Here is a 10,979-nt window from a genome sequence, read left to right as displayed (position 1 = left end):
CTACTGGTTACGCTTACGCAGGTACAAGGTCACCCGACAGACTAGCTTAGAAGGTGAAGCAACTACAGAAAAAAAAAAGTTACCCAAAGCAGCGCACAATAGTGCTTCACCCATCAAATGCTAGACAGTGCAAAAACCAAGTATCAAAATTTGCTAGACTGACAAAATTTTCTGCTTAAGGCATGCATAGAAATGTGTCCTACGGTGCGGCAAGAGTGGCGCATAGAAATTCTTCCGGAAGGTAGCAAAATATGAGCACGAGTCATCCGCGTATCAACAAAATTCCTGCAACTGTTGCAGCTGTTGGCATCCTCACGCAAAAGCAGACATTTTTTTTTCTCTATTTCACCTTCACTAACTCGATTTCATATATGACTGAAGAATTTGCAGGTACTTCTCCCACTGATTTCCCGCCAGAGCTGCAGAATGCAAACCATTAATAAGCAAATACAAATGATGTGTTCATACAGAAATTCTCTGGAGGGATGTGTATATACAACAAAAAAAGAACTATATCTCAGAATGCGTACAGCATTGAAGGTGGCACTGTAAGCTTTCTTTTCTCCCCAACACGCATACCTACGGCAAATTATGAAATTATAATCTATAACCCTAACTCAAATGACCTTGGGGAAAAAAACAAGCAATGAGGTGGTTACCACGAATACCAACATCCCATCCACGAATAACTTTTCCAGCACCTTAATCAGCACAAGATACAGCATTAATATTTAGTGAGCGTGCTTGCAAACATATTACCAAGCTTGAACTTGTAAGGCTTTTCACTGACATTAGACTCAATAATTTTCCCATCCTTCAACATGCCAACATATTTGATGTAGACCTGCACAAAAAAAAAGCATAATAGCTGGCATCAGTTCTTTTTCTCACAAGTCCTGTGGATTTGGAAGCTTATTGTATTAACCATAAAGCCATACATGATCAAGTAACTGCTAGTGATACATTGTCAGTAGAAATCTGTGTGAAACTGACGATAGAAAGGTCATCATAGAGGCAACTTTATCAAGCCCATTCATATGAAATTTGCAACTAAATGCATAACCAACAGAACTCTCTGTAAAAATAAAAAATAAAAAATAAAAGCGCCTACCTTGCAGCTATCAGAAGCCACTTTTGCATCAATGTTTCCTATTGACAGATCTTCTACCATCAACCCATCTTGCAATGTTCTTACATTGGACTGCTTCTCATCCTTTTCCCCCGATTGTTTTTTCATATTTTTCTTTGATTTCTTTTTTATTTCAGCACCTTGTTTTGGAACAGATGGCACATTAGCATCTGCTATATCCCTGATCATGATATGTTATTAGTTATAGATCAGTGGGCTGTAGATATGACAAATAAATAAAATCCTAAGTAGGAACCAAAAGATATACATTGATAATGCAGGATCCTCACTGATGACAGAATGTTTTCTTTTCTTGACATCAATAATCTTTTTTTCGGTGACGTCATTTGCCTGATTTGGAGGGTCAGTTTCCTCAGCAACCTTAGCATCGTCTTTCTTACCCAATGTAACAGATATAGGTACATTATCATTTTCATCACTGCCGCTATCAACTATTAAAGGAGCACTGCACGTGACAACAGGCTTCTTGACTGGAGGGTCATCATCAACGCTATCAAATCTTTTAGGAGCATTGCGCTTGACAACAGGTTTCATGACTGGCGTATCATCATCATTGTCATCGGTGCTATCTACTTGGTGCTTCTTCAAGCGCCGCCTTCTTTCAGCCTTTCGGGTCGGTTTTTCAACGGGCTAATTGCACAAAATTGGAAATTTGTTAGAAAACATGAAGATGGGACTGCGAGCAGCTATCTGTACATTAAATTTATGGAAATGTACAATGGTTTTATGTGAATAAACATGCAAGCAGGGACAAAACTAGGCATAAGCTATCCTTGTGCACAGTGTTAGAATTGTACCCCTGTATTTGTAATGGGCCAGGCCCAACTCAGTCTATTAATATACAAGCCCACCCTAGTGTAGGGTTAGGGTTTCAGTTATTCCAATATGGTATAGAGCCAGTTTTTTTTTCTCCCTTCTTCCAGCCGCCGGCACAGGCGCCGCCTCCCCTGCACCAGCGCCGGCCGTCCCCCTGCTCCCTCTCCTCCCCTGCTCCTTCTCCTCCCCTGGTCGCGCCACCCTCTGCTCCTGCTGGTCGCGCCGCCGCCAGGGCCCCAACGCCGCCACTGCTCCTGCTGGTCGTGCCGCCGCCAGGGCCCCAGCGCCGCCACCAGAGCTCCTGCGCGCGCCGCCGCTCCACCGCCGCCGGCCCCTGCGCCGCCGTCCGTGCTCCACTGAGCCGCGCCGCCTGCACTCCTCTGCGCGCGCCGCCGGCACTCCTCTGCCCGCGCGCCGCCGCTCCTCCTCCTCCGTCCCATCTCCCGCCAGCGCGGACGCGACGGTCCCCAACAGCGGCCACATCCGGTGCTGCTTCTGCTACAAGGGCCGCGGCTTCGACTGCTCCACCGCTCGCGCCCTCGACGGCCATGGACCACCTCCACATCGTCGCCCTGCAGACCGTCGGCGCCGGCACGCCCGACGCGGCCGCCCACGCCAGAGCAGCCGTCAGTCTGGCTCCTGCTGGCGCTGCCGCGGGTCTAGTCCCTGCTGGCGCTGCCGCAGGTCTACCCACTGCTGGCGCAGCAACCACCGGCGTCGACGCGCGCCTGGCTGCCAGCCCCTACATGCCTAGCGCCACTGCTGCGGCCAGCGCACGCGCTGCTGACCTTGCCCCCTTCGGGCTCGGCCTACCGGGCTACCCGGCGTCTACTGGCGCCCTTACCGGTCTTCTATCGCCGACCCGCCTCCCCAGGCAGCCACCCCCTGGGTTCTCCACCACTCGTCCGCTCGTCGCCGATGCCACCTGGGCTTCCCCGACGCTCTCCACCGACTCCACCATGTCATCGCCCATCGCGGCTCTCCAGGCTGCCCTGGCCGCTTCTCAGGAGCGCGAGCGCGCCCTGGCCGCCACCCTAACCGCCCAGATGGCCACTGCGCAGCGTCTCGTCATCGGACCTCCTCCGGTCGCCCAGGAGACACCCCCGCCCACCCTAGAGGCTCCCCACGCCTCTGGCCTCGATGCTAACCACATCGCCGCTCTCCACGCCCAGGCGGCCGGACTTCAGAACATCCGGTCCCTCGTGTCCGTCGTTCTGGACCCGGCGTCCTCCCACTACCCTCGCTGGAGGGGGCAAGTCCTCCTCACCTTGCGGCGCTACGCCCTCGACGACCACGTCCTCGACGACATCGCCACCCCGCCGTCCCCAGCCTGGTCCCTGATGGACTCCGTGGTCCTCTCCTGGCTCCACGGAACCATCACCGTCGAGCTCCAGGACATCATCCGCGACCAGGCGGACACGGGCCGTCAGGCGTGGCTCGCCCTCGAAGAACAGTTCCTCGGGAACCGGGACGCTCGCGCTCTGCACCTCGACGCCCAGTTCCACCTGTTCTCTCAGGGGGACCTCTCCGTGGACGAGTACTGCCGCCAGATGAAGGGCATGGCGGACTCTCTCCGCGATCTCGGCGAGCCTGTCGCCGACCGGACCTTGGTGTTGAACCTTTTGCGTGGCCTCAGCCCCCGCTATGGTCACCTGAAGGCTCTCATCAAGAGGACCGTTCCCTTTCCCACATTCCATGCCGTCAGGAACGAGCTTCTCCTCGAGGAGCTCACCATGGCGTCTGAGGCCGCTGCTCCGGCTCCGGCGCTCTACAGCGCTCCTCCCGGTGGTCAGGCTCCTTCAGGGGGCCCGGCCCCTCGTCCTCCGTCGACCGGGGCCCCTACCCGCCCCACACCCGCCGTCCCTGTGGCCCCTCGTCAGACGTCCGCCGCCGATGGTGGTCGTCGTTCCCGCAAGGGCGGCCGTGGGGGTGGCGGCTCCTCTCGTGGTGGTCCCCTCGGTCGGGGTGCCGGCCAGGCGTGGCCGTCACTCTATAACCCCTGGACCGGGACCATCGCCATGTGGCCGGGCCAGGCCCCACGTGCCTCCCGTCCCCCGGCGCCGGCTCTCCTGACTGCGCCACCCTACGGCGTGCCTCCCACGCCTCCCTACGGCGTGCCTGCATTGCCCCCGGGGACCCCCATGACGACTTGGTCCCCGCTGTCTGGAGGCTGGGACAACGCCTCCCTCGCCGCCGCTTTCAGCACCATGGCGATGACCCCTCCCTCCTCCGACTGGGTGATCGACTCTGGTGCCTCCTACCACACCACTCCCACTACAGGCACGCTCTCCCGCTCCCATCCCCCATCCCTCTCATCCTTCATCGATCGTCGTTGGGAACGGTTCCACTCTGCCCGTCACCTCAGTAGGTGCCTCGGTTCTCCCTGGACCATTCTATCTCAACGACGTTCTCGTAGCCCCCCACATCACTCATAATCTCCTCTCTGTTTGTCGTTTCACCACTGACAACTCCTGTTCCATCGAGTTTGACCCCTCTGGTTTTTCTGTGAAGGATCTGGCCACCAGGACTCCCCTCGCCCGTTGTGACAGCTCGGGTCCCCTCTACACGCTCCGGCCCTCCACCTCCGGCGCGTCTCCGCCTCCTGCCCTGGTCTCCACCAACTCCTCCACCACTTGGCATCGTCGTCTCGGACATCCAGGACCTGACGTCATGACCAAGATTACCAGTAGCCTAGATCCTTCATGTAGTAGGGGACATTTTGAGGGTTTATGTCATGCTTGTCAGTTAGGCCGGCATACTCGTCTCCCATTCACCACTTCCTCTTCTCGGGCTGAGCAGGCTTTTGACCTGGTTCATTGTGATCTCTGGACCTCTCCTGTACTCAGTCTTTCTAGTTATAAATACTATTTGGTGATTTTGGATGACTTTTCCCATTTTCTTTGGACTTTTCCTCTTAGATTGAAGTCCGACACGTTCACCACCCTCACACACTTCTTCGCCTGGGTCTCCACCCAGTTTCACCGCCCGGTCCGTGCCCTGCAGTGTGACAACGGCCGCGAGTTCGACAATCACGCCTCCCGCTCTTTCTTTCTCACTCATGGCGTCCAGTTGCGTCTCTCGTGCCCTTACACATCTGCCCAAAACGGTCGGGCCGAACGCATGATTCGCACCGCCACCAATATGATCCGTTGTCTTCTCTTCCAGGCGTCTCTCCCTGCCAGCTACTGGGCAGAGGCCCTGCACACCGCCACCCACCTTCTCAACCGTCTTCCCTCCAAGGCGGTGAGCCACCCTACTCCCTACTTCGCACTGTACGGCACAACCCCCACCTACGACCATCTTCGCGTGTTCGGCTGTGCCTGCTACCCTAACACTTCTGCTACTGCCCCTCATAAGCTCTCTCCTCGCTCCACCCGCTGCCTCTTCCTTGGCTATTCATCTGACCACAAGGGGTATCGGTGTCTGGACCTCGCCTCCCACCGCATCATCATCTCTCGTCACGTCGTCTTCGACGAGGATGTGTTTCCCCTTGCTGGCCCCTCCCCACCCACTGATCTCGACACTCTCCTCGAGTCCGATCCGGTCTCCCCCTCCTCCCAGGCGCCCCGTCTTGCGCCGTTACCCGCACCCCATGCGGCCTCGGCGCCGCGGCTCGCGCCTATTTCCGCGCCACGCGCGGCCCCGTCGGTCACGCTTGCGCCACGTGCGGCCCGCCGACCACGCCCGCGCCACGCGCGGCCCCGTCGACCACGCCTGCGCCACGCGCGGCCCCGTCGACCACGCCTGCGCCACGTGCGGCCCCGTCGACCACGCCTGCGCCACGCGCGGCCCCGTCGACCACGACTGCGCCACGCGCGGCCCCGCCGACCCCTCCCGCACCATGCGCGGCCCCGTCGACGCCCACGGCTCGCTTCGCCGACCCCGCACTCGTCTACCGCCGCCGCCACGTCACTACCTCGGCACCTGCCGACCCGGGCCTGTCGACGAGCCCGGTGCGCTTCGCCGACCCCGCCGTCGTCTATCACCGCCGCGAGTCGGCCACGCCCGCGGCCCCCGACGTCCAGGCTGACCGCCCCGAGCCATCGGTGTACCACCCGGTCGCCATCCACCGTGACCCCAGGCACGTCCACCCGATGGTGACCCGGCGCGCCGCCGGCATTCTTCGACCTGTCGACCGGCTGATCTTGGCAGCTGATACGACTACCACTCCACCGGACGCCTCCCCGGTCCCCTCCTCCGTTCGTACCGCTCTCGCCGACCCACACTGGCGACGCGCTATGGAGGAGGAGTACGCGGCCCTCCTGGCCAACCACACCTGGGACCTGGTGCCGTGTCCACCAGGCACCAACGTGGTCACCGGCAAGTGGCTATTTCGCCACAAGCTTACCTCGGACGGCTCCCTCGACCGCTACAAGGCCCGTTGGGTCCTTCGGGGCTTCACCCAACGCCCCGGAGTGGACTACGACGAGACCTTCAGCCCCGTCGTCAAGTTCGCCACTGTTCGCACCGTTCTCTCCCTCGCCCTCTCCCGGGACTGGGCGATCCATCAGCTCGACGTCAAGAATGCCTTCCTCCACGGCACTCTGACGGAGACTGTCTACTGCAGCCAGCCTACCGGCTTCGTCGACGAAGCTCGTCCGGACCTGGTCTGCCGGCTGAACCGCTCCCTCTACGGCCTCAAGCAAGCGCCGCGGGCCTGGTACAGTCGCTTCGCTTCCTACTTGGCCTCCATCGGCTTCGTCGAGGCCAAGTCGGACACGTCCCTCTTCATCTACCGTCGCGGCGACGACACCGTCTTCCTTCTGCTCTACGTCGACGACATTGTGCTCACGGCATCCACCGCCGACCTTCTACAGCGCACGATCGTTGCCCTGCAGCGGGAGTTCGCGATGAAGGACCTGGGGCCCCTCCACCACTTCCTCGGCATCACCGCCGAGCGCCGGCCCCAGGGTCTCTTCCTCCATCAGCGCCAGTACGCCATCGACATACTGGAGCGGGCTGGCATGTCCGACTGCAAGCCCTGCTCCACGCCTGTCGACACTCAGGCGAAGCTCTCAGAGGACGACGGGCCCCTGGTCGCCGATGCGACGTCCTACCGGAGCCTGACCGGCGCGCTCCAGTACCTCACCTTCTCCAGACCTGACATCGCCTACGCCGTTCAGCAGGTGTGCCTGCATATGCACACCCCGCGGGAGCCTCATCTCACCGCTCTCAAGCGGATCCTGCGCTACCTCCGCGGCTCCCTCGACTATGGCCTCCTACTCCGACCATCCCCGACGTCGGAACTCGTGGTCTACACCGACGCCGACTGGGCTGGCTGTCCAGACACGCGTCGATCCACCTCCGGTTACGCCGTGTTCCTGGCGCCAACCTCGTCTCCTGGGCCGCCAAGCGGCAGCCCGTCGTCTCTCGCTCCAGTGCTGAGGCCGAATACCGCGCTGTGGCCAACGGCGTGGCAGAGGCCTCCTGGATGCGACAGCTCCTCCATGAGCTCCACAGTCCCCTCCAGCGCGCCACCCTCGTCTACTGCGACAACGTCAGCGCGGTCTACCTCTCCACCAATCCCGTGCAGCATCAACGCACGAAGCACGTGGAGATCGACCTGCACTTCGTCCGGGAGCGTGTCGCCGCCGGTGACGTTCGGGTTCTCAGCGTCCCCACCACGCTGCAGTTCGCCGACATCTTCACCAAGGGGTTACCGTCGAGTGTATTTTTAGACTTTCGCTCCAGTCTCAACATCTGTACAGGATAGAGTTGCGACTGCGGGGGGTGTTAGAATTGTACCCCTGTATTTGTAATGGGCCAGGCCCAACTCAGTCTATTAATATACAAGCCCACCCTAGTGTAGGGTTAGGGTTTCAGTTATTCCAATACACAGACTTAGTAAACATCTAAAAACATTGCACAGACTTGGTTGAAATGAGCTAGTCGATATTGATTTTTTTCTCACTGGTGCATGACCACCATAGGACACTAGTATCACCCCTTTAAGAAAGCTGTCTAAACAGATAATAACACATAAAGGAAGAAACTAAGGCCATGTTTGTTTGAGCTTCTCGCCAGCTTCTGAGTGTGAAAAGCCAGAAGCTAAAACAAACAGCTAGCTTTTTGTTTAGCTTTTGGAAAGCCAGAAGCTCAGAAAAGCTGGGTTTATATGGAAAGCTGAGAGCTTGATTTTATGGGCTTTCTGTAGCTTCCTGAGTTTAGGAAGCTCATAGAAAAGCTATCATTGGCTTCTCCTGATCAAAAGCCTAGCAGCAGCTTTGTAGAAAAGCTCCAAAAGTTGCAGCAGGGCCTAAGTATAATGGCAATATTAAGAACCTAACAACGAAAGCAATGTTAAATTCACATAAAGGACAGAAACTATCTAAGTGATGGTCTACCAACAATACAATATTCTGGATCAATGTGTAAGTGTGGCTTGAAGATATGCAGGAACAGATCCAGACAAAAATCAAATAGTAAAACCTGCTACATGGGTCAATCTTTAACCTTTTTGTTTGTGGCAGCTTCCAAGGGTAAACTCATCATCACTATCATCTAAAGAGTCAGACCCATACTTCTCAGGTAGTGGAACTTCACGATCATCAATAAAGTCAGATTCATAGCTGTCCTCACTAGCATCATGCTCCTCATCAGTGTTAGAGTGCCCAATATCTTCCCCATAAGATTCTCTGATTACATGTTAGGAATAACTTCATAGTCTGAGAGTTTCATAATTGAAACAAAGACATGACACTGTCGAGAAGGATACGATTCATCATCACCCACATTAGACCTGCTGCTTGCACGAACATAGTATCCAGATAGATGAATCGAACTTTGACCAATTACTGAGAAGACAACATCATCGACCTCCTCAAACTCAATTTCTAGATGGCATGTCTCAGCCAATTTTGGATTTAGACTACAAAGTTTGATGGGAATCTTGTTGCCAACATTGCATTGCAGCACCGTCCTTGCAGCAGCATCACAATTGCCCAGTGTAGCCTGTAAAAATTAAAAGATTTAGTTACAGAACACATTCAATACTGTTAAAAAAGGGGATGGTGCTTAGAATCAAACTTTTGACCACTCCTAAGTACATTCAATTCCAGCAGCAAGATAAAAATAGCTAATTACAATATCATGTACCAACCAAATGAAAAGCAACTAACAAGGCATTCAGCTTCATTTAGTGCAGTGTAAACCAAAATTTCCTATTTATCTTAATGGTTAGTTCGAACAAAACTTCATCTGATGCAGTTTAACTAAAAAAATCTATTGATCATAATATAATGAGGTGAAGTCATCAATGTCACATCACGTGACCAGATAGGTTCACTGGAAAACATTTGTGTCAGAAGACAATCGAAAGCACCAACGTTCACTGAATATACCATCCAGATTTCAAGACCTCCTCTATTATGATTTATGAACATGATAGGTACAAACCAAAGAGAACATATACCCATGTCAACAAAACCAAAGTATCTCAGGTGAAAAATTAACAGATGGGGCACAGGAGTACGAAATCACAAAGGTTCAAAAGGCATAGTTTAATTAGGCATATGGGTAGTGCTTCAGTGAGGTCAACATGTCCCCCACTACACCCTCCCCCCCAGTCCTTGTAAACTCCACTAGATGTACACATTATCAATTATCAATCTATCTATTTTACCTGCTGGATTTATATGCAAGCTCCGCCATTGATTGGAAAAATGGGGCAAGTTTGAAGGGGGGGGGGATGTTAGAGCTAAACTTGACATAGTGCAGGTTAGTGCATGCGTGTGTGAGTTGTGTGTGTCTGTGCATGCTCAGTGTGCGCCATGGGCGTCGCATGTCGCGACCGGTGAGCTCAGGGCGGACCAAAGCCAGCTCGGATCGATTTGGGCGACGCAATAGGATGACATGCACGTGAAAGGGGGTGCGTTCGGAGTTAAGTTGGAGTGGTGGTGGGAAAATCGCCAGTCGTTGGGCGCATGCGGATCGTGCATGCGAGCACATCGCTTGGGCACGACGCAACGCGCAGACGCGGACATGGTGAGAAGGCCGGGAGGTGGAAGGAGCTCCGCCAGGGCTATAAGTAGCACGACTCGCTGCTTTATGTTGGAACTGTATTAGGGTTTGGGTACATTTACTCTCCTGCCCCTCTGTAATGGGCCAGACCCAACTCATGGCTATTAATATTCAGCCCCACCCTATCCTAGGGTTAGGGTTTCCTCACTTCTACATGGTACCAGAGCCTTCCAGCCGGCTGTTTTTTTTTCTCCTCCCAGCCGCCGGCTGCCTCTCCCCCACCCTCGCCAGCCGGCCAGCCGCCGCCCTCTGCCACGCCCGCCCACCATCGCCAGCAACGCCGTGCCACCGGACGGCCTTCCGCCGCCCTCTGCCACGCCCGCCCGCCCCAGGGCGCGCGCCCAGACGCGCCGCCAGGGCCCCGGCGCCCCTGCTCCGATAGGTCCCGCGCCGCCCCACTGCAGGCTGCGCCCTCTCCCTGGCGGTCGCGCCCTGCGCCGCCCCCTACAGGCCGCCTCCTTCCCTCCGACCCGACGTCGAGCGGATCCGGCCCGGCGTGCCGCTCTCCTCTCCCGCGCGCGGCTCCAAGGCGTCGCCAGGAGCACCCGCCAGGAGGCCCGCGCCCCTGCCTCGTCCTGTGCCGAGCAGCGCCCGACGCCGCGCACCTGGCCGCGCCCTTCCTGCCGCAGTGCCGCAGTGCGTGCTTCGGCGACTGTCCAACCCGCACCTCCCCGCGCCGGCTGACCGTGCCCCGACCCTAGTAGCGTCGCGGCCCTCCTGCACCGGTCCCTGCTCGCCGGATCTTCGTCGTCCACCGCCGGCCACCGTCTGGCCCTATCCCGCTGCGCTGGTGCCCACTCTTCCCAAGCCGTGCCGCAAGTGGGTCGGCCTCGCCGGAGCAGCCTGCTCCCCCAGCGCCCTCCTGCCCTGCCGCAGTGGGTCGGCCTGGCCAGAGCAACAATCGTGGCCGTGCAGCCCGCTCACCCCCTTGTGCGCCCTGCTTTTGTGACACAGTGGCCATCCTCGCTCTCGGCTTCGCTGCGCCGGTTGTGCT

At 56.7% G+C, this 10,979-nt stretch overlaps 1 pseudogene; it reads right to left on the bottom strand.

The window, feature by feature from the left end:
• Window positions 1-169: 169 nt before the first annotated feature.
• The window catches only part of LOC109939162 (peptidyl-prolyl cis-trans isomerase FKBP53-like), a 37,558-nt pseudogene continuing 26,748 nt past the window's right edge, over window positions 170-10,979 (bottom strand).

Source organism: Zea mays, chromosome 2, assembly GCF_902167145.1.
Source record: "Zea mays cultivar B73 chromosome 2, Zm-B73-REFERENCE-NAM-5.0, whole genome shotgun sequence".
In the NCBI taxonomy this organism is placed as follows: Eukaryota; Viridiplantae; Streptophyta; class Magnoliopsida; order Poales; family Poaceae; genus Zea; species Zea mays.
This window is presented reverse-complemented; position numbering and strand designations above follow the sequence as displayed.